At 41.3% G+C, this 10027-nt stretch overlaps 1 pseudogene; it reads left to right on the top strand.

Annotated features, from left to right (window-relative positions):
* Positions 1–746: 746 nt before the first annotated feature.
* On the top strand, positions 747–9635 carry LOC118619615 (annotated as a pseudogene).
* Positions 9636–10027: the final 392 nt, after the last annotated feature.

Genomic DNA, 10027 nt, shown 5'->3' with positions numbered 1-10027 from the left:
CTACTTTATCTAGTCACAGTTTACTTAGAAGTCATTTGTATTGTGGCATGAGAGAACAGAGAGACCACCAGAGCTGAATTAAAGTCAAATAGAGAGCAATTTATCAGCCAGCCAGCGACTGATCCTGAGTTCCCCACAGGAGAGTTTTTTGAAGATCAGCCCCAACTTTCAGTTATACTTCAATTTCATAGGGCATTGTTTTTCAAACTTCTGTATCTGGCTTTTCCTAATGGCCTTGGGGGAGAACAAGCAAGCAAGTACAGAAGCAGAGGCGATAAGTGGGAGAAAGTAGGAGGGAGCAGAGGTAGGTAGTGATAAGTGGAACTCGGAGTCAGCACATATCTGTGGTCGGGGTTGTAAAATTTATCCTGCTATTTAATTTATTTTCTAAGTTCTGAAAAAAAAGAAGTTTTATAATTGGCCTTTTTGTATTATTTTAATCAGGGTGGGATGGGACAAGTAGTCCAGCACAATTTGCACTGTAATCTTTCTTGTAGCTGGGATTGAGTTATTATTTTACTTTATCCGAATTTTTACTGTGCAAACTAATGTTTCAAACATATTGCAATCTATTAACTTAATATCAACTTCTTCTAAAGATCTTGGAATATCTAAAAATTATAGTCATTTTCAAATCAAAAAATGATACTCCTAACAGCTTTTAAAATAAATCATACAAGCCTGGAGAACAGCAGCGAGCGCATCACCACATTTACTGAGTCTCCCCGCGGCCCAGAGTTGTGGCTTACAGAAGACATGAAATGTGGTCTGAGGGATGACATGACTATGAAAGGCTTCTAGAATGAGCACCTCCTCGAAATCACCCCTGTGATGGCTACCATAGAGTAGTTATTGTGCCAAAGAAACCACCACTGCAAGACAGCCCGGTTGAAGGAAGCTACAATAGATATTACAGTCATGTTGATTACCGAGACTGTGACAAGGGCTGCAGTTTTTCTCATGATTGAAGAAGTGGTCCACCTCACAGTGGAGATGAATCAGCCTATAAGTGTAGACTGTATGTGAGTTTATTCCGCACACGGATGAACTCATGCAAGGGTTAACAAGGATATTCTGCACACAGATGCCTTGGAGTGTTGCTCAATACTTAAGAACAATTCAGAGCGTGTCCTGCACACAGGCACATTCCTCCTCCTCGCCTGCAAACAGGAAGGACCAGATGTTCTTAAGAGCAACACTGACCTTTGAGTGGGGGTTGATAAGAACCAGCAGGGGAAAATAGATCAGTTATCTTGAAAGGAATTGGGACCAGGGCCAATTTCTTGGGCTATAAAAATGAACGGCTGCAGGACTTCAGGGCTGCAGTCTTGTCTGTCTTTGTGTGTGTTTGTGTCTTTTGTTCATTTTGCAGAACCTCACCGCAACAAGTGGCACCCGAACAGGGACCTGACATACGGGCCTAGAGAAATTCCCTGCGGTTGAAAGAAAAAACAGCAAAATCGAAAGGGTAAGTACCCCAGAACAAAATTTAATACAGGGGAACTTTCGGGATAAAAATGGGGAATTCCCCATCTATGGAACAGGAGTACTTAAAGCTCCTCAAAGGTTTGTTGCACTCCACTGGAGTTGAAGCAACTGACAAATGCTTTAAGAAATTATTTAAGCATATAAATCAGAAATGTTATTGGCTTGCTAGCCAGCATAAAGTACAACTTAATTTGAAGGAATGGAAGCAGGTAGTGAGAACTTTACGAAAGTGTCACCAACAAGGGCAGACTATGGAATTAAAATTATGGATGCTTTGTAGTGCATCACTCAGGCCCTTCAGCTGTTAGAATCCTCTAGTGAAGGAGGATCCACAAATAAGCCGGAGCCGAAGGAGGAGAAGATAGATGAGGATGTTTCCCCTTCCTTACCTCCTCCTCCATCTCCTGAACATTCTGAGGACACTGATTCAGAATCTTCCTCTACAAGTTCAGAGGACTCTGATAATAATGATACCAAAGTATTATCACATTAATGAAAAAAATGTTAAAAGGACAGGAGGCTTTATCTACCATCCAGCCTACTGCCCCTCCTCTAGCTGTGTATCCAGCCACCATAAGTTACCCTCCTCCACCACCTCCTGTGCCTGAGGATTCTGCGGCCCCTCCTATAGGGCCTCAGAACTATGTCTTTGGGTTGTCCCGTCCCCCCGACGATATTCCCATTCCCCCTGGCTGGCGTGAGGAGGATCCGTGCTTATTGTTTCCTATTCAGAGGCAGAGATTTGCCACCAATGCTCAATTTCCGCAAGGAGGCATGAATGTTCAATATAGCGCCTTGCAGTATAACATTCTAAAAGAATTAAAATCCACCGTCGCTCAATATGGACCTCAATCTCCTTTTGTGATGGGACTGTTAGATTCATATGCATCGGGAAATCTCTTCATACCTGTAGATTGGAAAACAATTGGAAAAACTGTTTTAGAAGGTTCTCAATGGTTACAGTTGAGCAGTTGGTGGCTCAAGGAGGCTCGAATACAGGCACGGCTAAATGAAAGTCTCAACCCCCCCAACCCCCCGACCAACCTTGGATGAGTTATCAGGGCAGGGAGCTTTTTCTACTATTGCTCAACAAGCAGGCCTTATAGATGCTGTGCTAGTACAATTCAAAAACATATTTTTAAAGGCATGGCAAAAAATTGAGTCTACTGGACATACTGCTCCCTCTTTTGTAAGGACTATGCAAGGTCCTACAGAACCATATACTGATTTTTTATCGCAACTAAAAAATGCTTTAAGGAGAGAAACCGGTCAAGGAAAAGCTACTAAAATAATCTTGCAATCTTCAACATTCGAGAATGCAAATTCAGAATGTAGATGTATATTAAGTCCCTTAAAGGGGCAAGGTGCCTCCCTGGATGATTATATTTGGGCCTGTGCAGGAGTAGGTGACCCAGAGCATCATGCTAGTGTTTTTGCTACTGCTTTAGCCTCAGCCCTTAATAATAAAGGAACATGTTACAATTGTGGGAAGCTAGGACATTTCAGAAAGGATTGTAGAAAAAAGAAAAAGGTAGAAATTAAAGGTACTAAGAAAGAACCTCCAGGCCTTTGTTCTAAATGTAAAAAAGGCCGTCACTGGACTAATGAATGTTTTTCCAAAAAGGACAAAGACGAGAATTGGATTAATTCTGTTGCTCCCAAAAACACCCCACAGTGGGAAATGCCCAGAGGGGCCCACCACCCTGGGGCCCCCAGCAGAATACAGGGTCTCTGCAGTTCCCTGTCAGCAATGGCCTGCAACACCAGCAATCATCCGGGTAAAGGACCTAAGGGCAGCTACGAGGGGCAGTGCAGCGGCTGATTTGCCTGTAAGCCAACCTTACACTCTCTCCCCCTCTGGAGGAGTTTATAAATTATCTACTGGGGTTGGGGGGCCACTTCCCAGAGAAACATTTGGATTGTTACTAGGGAGGAGTAGTTCTATTCTCCGAGGCCTCCAAGTCCATCCAGAGGTTACTGATTCAGCTTACAAGGGAGAGATAAAAATTACGGCTCAAGAATCACAAACCTTGAGTTTAGCCACTGGGGAACACAATGCTCAACTACTCCTCTTGCTTTATCATTCTTTTAGAGCTCAGAATGTGGACCGACAAGGCGGTTTGGGGAGTACAGGAAAACAAGTTTTCTGGGAAATATTAATCAGTGACTCTCGCCCATCTCTAAAGTTAACTATTCAAGACAGCATATTTGAAGCCTCGTGGACACGGGTGCTAATGTTTCTATCATAGCCCTTAAGTTTTGGCCACCCTCATGGCCTTACCAGGCCGTGTCTGTTACTTTATCTGGAATAGGGTCCACTAATCAGGTATTTCAAAGCACACACAAATTATTGTGTCATGGCCCTGATAGACAAACTGCCCAAACTCAATTTTACATTGTAGATGTCCCTATAAATATCTGGAGCCGAGATTTACTACAACAATTTGGGGCATTTTTACAGATACCACATTTGCCTCAATCAGTAAAAAACATGATGCTTAATATAAATTTTAATCCTGTGCCTTCGAAAATTTGTAGCCACTGTTTTGCAACCTCGAGCCCTACCTCTTAGATGGATAACTGAAGAACCAAAATGGGTGGAACAGTGGCCTCTGACAAAAGAAAAGCTCGAGGCTTTAAAACTTTTAGTTAAACAATAGTTAGAAGATGGTCACATAGAGCCTACCACGTCTCCATGGAACTCTCCTGTTTTTGTTATTAAGAAAAAGAGTGACAAATGGAGATTCCTAATAGATTTAAGAGAAGTTAATAAATGCATAGAACCTATGGGGCCTCTTCAGCCTGGTCTTCCATTGCCATCCATGATTCCTGAGTCCTACAAAATCTTAGTCATTGATTTGAAAGGTTGTTTCTTCATGATTCCTTTACAAGAACAGGACAAAGCTAAATTTGTTTTTACTATCCCTGAGTATAATAATAGCAGGCCTACTGAATGTGATCAATGGAGGGTTTTACCCCAAGGAATGATTAACAGTCCCACTTTGTGTCAAGAATTCGTAGACAGAGCTTACAGCCCCTATGAAAGAAGTATCCTCAAATCATCCTGTGACATTACATGGATGATATACTGTTAGCAGCTCCCACTTTAGCAGAAAGAAATCTTCATTATAAAGAGCTTTGAGAAGCCTTGCAACAGTTTAGTTTATGTATAGCCCCTAAAAAGGTGCAATTAGAACCTCCCTTTAATTACTTAGGCTATATTCTCGGGGAGCGACAGATAAAACCACAAAAAAAAAAAAAAAAAAAAAAAAAAATCACTATCAGAACAGATCAATTAACTACTTTAAATGATTTCCAAAAATTATTAGTAGACATTAACTGGCTGAGGCCTGCCTTGGGAATACCTACTAGTGCCTTACAAAATCTTTTTGCAACATTAGAAGGAGATGCTGCCCTCGACAGTCCACGAACTTTGACTCCAAAAGCTCTCAAAGAGCTAGAGTTTATAGAACAAAGAATTTCTGAGACAGTTAGACTGTTATGACCCTATTAAACCAGTGAAGATCTATATCTTCCATACCTCTCATTCCCCCACAGCTGGCCTAACAAATTCAATAAAAAATTAACTACCTACCTAGACAAAATTCCTTTCTTATCTACAGAGGCTGGAGGCATTTATGTCAACTGGCTGAGTTGGAGCCAAGTTCTGTAATCATGCACCTCCAGCACAAACAAATTCAAAGAGCAATAGAAAACAATGAAAACTGGCTGCTGGCCCTAGCGGGATATCCAGGTCAATTTGACAATCATTATCCCGCCACAAAGCTATTTGGTTTTCTTAAGGAACATGCCATTTTACCTTATAACCCAAATTCTGATACTCCTATAGAAGAGCCTACAATTTTTACAGATGCCACCAGCAAAGGATATGCTGGCTATTGGACTAAAACTCAAACAAATGTTCAGAAATCACCATGGGATTCAGTACAAAAGTCAGAATTGTGGGCTATTTGTTTAGTTTTACAAGACTATGCCCAGACACCTATTAATATTGTTTCTGACTCTCAGTATGCAGTACTGACCATGCAATTAATTTCACAAGTGTCTCTTCCTTTGGTGCCGTCTTCCTCCTTAGAAAAGTTATTTTCTATGTTGTTCCAATGTATTACCCAAAGACAGATGCCGATATTTATTACTCATATTCGATCTCATTCAGACTTACCAGGTCCCCTGAGCCAGGGGAATCAATATATTGATAAATTACTCATTGGCACTATTCAAAAGGCTATTGAAGAACACACTTTACATCACACCAATGCTCCAGGGCTCAGAAAAATATAAAATTTAACCTATAAACAAGCAAAACAAATCCTTCGCAACTGCGACGTTTGTGCTCCTTACAATTTATGTGCTCCACCCCCCGGCGTGAATCCTTGGGGTCGAGACATTAATCAAATTTGGCAAATGGACATTGTCCAATATGCACCTTTTGGGAAATTAAAATACGTCTATCACACCATCGACACTTATTCACATTTTCATTGGGTGTCTGCTATGTCTAATGAAAAAACTGACTCTGTTATTTCTCATTTACTAATCTGCTTCACCATCACGGGGAAGCCAAACACATTAAAACAGATAATGGCCCAGCTTATTATTCTAAACAATTTGCTGACTTTTTGAACCAATACAAAATTTCACAAAGTACAGGTATCCCTTTTAACAGTCAGGGACAAGCCATCATCGAACGTGCAAATCGCACTCTAAGATCTTGTTTACAAAACCAAAAAGGGGGAATACGAGGTATGAGACCTAAAGATATTCTCCATAAAGTATTATATACTCTCAATTTTTTAAATTATTGGGATCAAATTGGCATGACTGTGGCAGAAAAACATTTTGCAGAGGAGCAAACGATGCTCACAGATAAAGGCTTGGCTCGCCCTATCTGGTACAAGACCCTAGCTGGAGCCTGGAGAGAGGGAGAATTTCTGCATTTGGGGCGAGGATTTGCTTGTTTCCACAGGGGAAGCGTGTGAGTGGCTACCCACCCGTCAGCTAAAGTGGAGATAATGAGCAACTCTCAGCCCGTGGATGACATGCTCCGTGCTTTCTCCCAAATGAGCACAAACCGTACCATTACTGTGGGAACCCAGCAAGCCAAGCCCCCTACATGGGGTCAACTGAAGAAATTGACCCAGGAAGCTGAGAATGCGCTTCGCCGTCTGAACCAGCCACAGACACCAACCAATCTTTTGCTGGCAATGATGGCCATTATCACATGTCAGGTAAGTATAGTCTCAGCTACTCCTTATACCTACTGGGCTTACATTCCTTACCCCCCTCTGATATGAGGGGTGGCATGGGGAGAAGCTGAAATCCCTGTCTGTACTAATAACACTTTCATATTTCCTCTTCCTTCCTGCGGGGGACGGGTTACTCATCTCTCTGTTCTGCACACTGCTAATGTTAGCAACCTTACTATAGCAGTAGAAGGATACCCTATATGCATTGGTCACAATAAGTTTCGCTTGAAACCGTCTCATGAGGCCTGGGGTCTTCGTTATAACCACTCCACCTTTGCCTCTTCCATTGTTATGTTGTCAGTAAAAGGATTTAAGGTGAACAAGAGTCAAGTTATTGCTTCTGATCTGGAAAGTTATTTGCCTTTATGCCCTTTGCCACAGTTAGAGCCAGGATTTTGTCGATTAGAATGGACTGCCTGCCGGGGTCATAATCCCTCTGTCCTACTAAATGACATTGATACTGGAACTGTTATTACTGATTGGAGTCCCCATGGACAATTTCAAGAGAAATTTTCTAAGCATAACCTACATTGGCACAGACGTAATCAGAGTCTCTTGGGCCAAGGAAGTAAAACAGTAATCTGGCAGGAAAGCGGTCTTACCCCTCCCATGCCTCACCTTCAAGGTCATCCCAAAAGTCAGGGCCACATTTGGAAACTTTTGGCTGTGGGAGAGCCGATCCATACGTGGATAGGTAATATGTCATTAGATATTTCCAGTAGTAGTCCCTTTTCTGTCAATTTACATACTATTTGCTCCTATTGGGGTCAAGCCTGTATACCCTACCCTTATCTATTGGTTGCTGAAGAATGTACATGAAACAAAAGCAATGGAGAAATTCATTGCCAGAATTGCCATTTTCTTCAATGCGTTAATTTTTCATGGTGGAATGCCTTTAATTGGACCCGGGACAGCCTCTTAATCACCAGAACCGGAAAAGAACTTTGGCCGCCTGTCAATCTTACAAGACCATGGAGTGAATCTGCTGGGCTTACAGCCCTGTACCATGCCATGGACACTATTTTGAAGCGTTCGTGTCAAGCCCTCGGATCGATTATAACTGCCATTCTTGGACTTGCCGCTGTACCTGCTACCGCTACTGTTGCCAGAGTGGCTCTACATCAGGGCATCTAAACTGCAGAGTTTGTTCAGAACTGGCATCAGGATTCACATCTATTATGGCAACAACAACAAGAATTGAACTCTCAAATGGCAGCGGACATTCAAAACTTAAAACAAACTGTTGAGTGGTTGGAAGATCATATTTCTGTGCTTTCCACAAAATCTATGTTAAAATGTGACTGGAACTCTTCCCATATTTGTGTCACTCCCTTGCCTTACAATGTATCAGAGGGTTGGGATAAGATTAAGAGAACAGTTAATAGGTCATACTAATCTAACTAATGAAATTATAGCTCTAAAGAAAGAAATTGAAAATACTTATAGCAACAACTTGCCATCTCTCACGGGAGGTGATATTTTAGAAAGCTTAGCTGACGGAATAGCAAATTTAAATCCCTTTGGACAAATTAAGACTCTTGTAAGCACTACTCTTAGTAATACCACTGTTTTACTTATAATTTTGTTTATTGCTTTTCTAGTCTTCCGCCAATGGTCCCAGCAGCGAGCCATAGATAACAACAATCAAAATATGTTGTCAACCTTACAACATATAACATCTCAAATAAAATAAAAAAGGGGGAAATGTAGACTGTATGTGAGTTTATTCCGCACACGGATGAACTCATGCAGGGGTTAACAAGGATATTCTGCACACAGATGCCTTGGAGTGTTGCTCAATACTTAAGAACAATTCAGAGCGTGTCCTGCACACAGGCACATTCCTCCTCGCCTGCAAACAGGAAGGACCAGATGTTCTTAAGAGCAACGCTGACCTTTGAGTAGGGGTTGATAAGAACCAACAGGGGAAAATAGATCAGTTATCTTGAAAGAAATTGGGACCAGGGCTAATCTCTTGGGCTATAAAAATAAATGGCTGCAGGACTTCAGGGCTGCATTCTTGTCTGTCTTTGTGTGTGTTTGTGTCTTTTGTTCATTTTGCAGAACCTCACCCCATCATATAAGTGGACAAGAGATGATCATTCTGGAAGTTGTCAGCCTGGATACAGGGACATGAGAGATGGCGGCTTTAGAAGAAAAAGTTTCCATGCTTTCCATTATGTGAGAGATCGGTCTCCTCATCAAAGAGAAACTCCTTTTTTAAAAAACTCACTTGTGGGCAGACAGGATTCTCCACACAGCAGATCTGGCTCCAGTGTCAGTAGTAAAAGCTACTCTCCAGAAAGAAGCAAAACATACTCTTTCCATCAGTCTCAACATAGAAGCAAAGAGAGACATGTTCAGTCTTTGAAAACATCAAGAGACACTTCACCTTCAAGTTCTTCAACAATTCCTTCATCAAAGGTGTTAGACAAACCCAATAAGCTAACTCAAAAGGAACTTGCTGAGGCTGCAAGCAAGTGGGCTGCTGAAAAACTAGAGAAGGCAGATGAAAGTAACTTACCTGAAATTTCTGAGTACAAGGCAGGTTCCACAGCACCATTGGTCATTGACCAGCCAAAAGAACTGGAGTCAAATGCAACGGACAGCATAGAGTTATTTGAAGACAGTCAGCTTAACAGTCGCTCTAAAGCAATAGCATCAAAAACCAAAGAGATTGAACAGGTTTACCGACAAGACTGTGAAACTTTCGGGATGGTTGTAAAAATGCTGATTGAAAAAGATCCTTCATTAGAAAAGCCTATACAATTTGCATTGAGACAGAATTTACATGAAATAGGTGAGCAGTGTGTTGAAGAACTCAATCATTTCATTGCAGAGTATGACGCCTCTAGTTAAGACTTTGGAGAGCCTTTATAGACATGTACTTGCTCAGGCAAAAAGAATGGTTCTAGTTTTTTTTCTGCCCTGGATTGTGTAAATCCTTAATATATGGATTTTTGTGACGAAGGTAACTACTTTATAATAGTTGACCACCTTTTCAATATCAAATGATCATCTAAAATAGTCTTAAGATATTTTAATTAGAATTTGTTTTATCTACATGTAGAGCCTCCTAATCCATTACTTATCTTTTCCCCTCTACAGTGATAGGTCAAGTAAGGTTTCAAGCACTAGAGAACAGCTCTCTGTACTTACTCCTGTTCTGTAGTCTTCCACAGTATGTGATCATTTCATTTAGTCACACTGGTGTCATTGTTAGAGGTCATTCCACTTAAACATTTATAATCTTTTTTGCATTTCATCATCAA

This window comes from Molossus molossus, unplaced genomic scaffold, assembly GCF_014108415.1.
Source record: "Molossus molossus isolate mMolMol1 unplaced genomic scaffold, mMolMol1.p scaffold_m16_p_7, whole genome shotgun sequence".
In the NCBI taxonomy this organism is placed as follows: Eukaryota; Metazoa; Chordata; class Mammalia; order Chiroptera; family Molossidae; genus Molossus; species Molossus molossus.
This window is presented reverse-complemented; position numbering and strand designations above follow the sequence as displayed.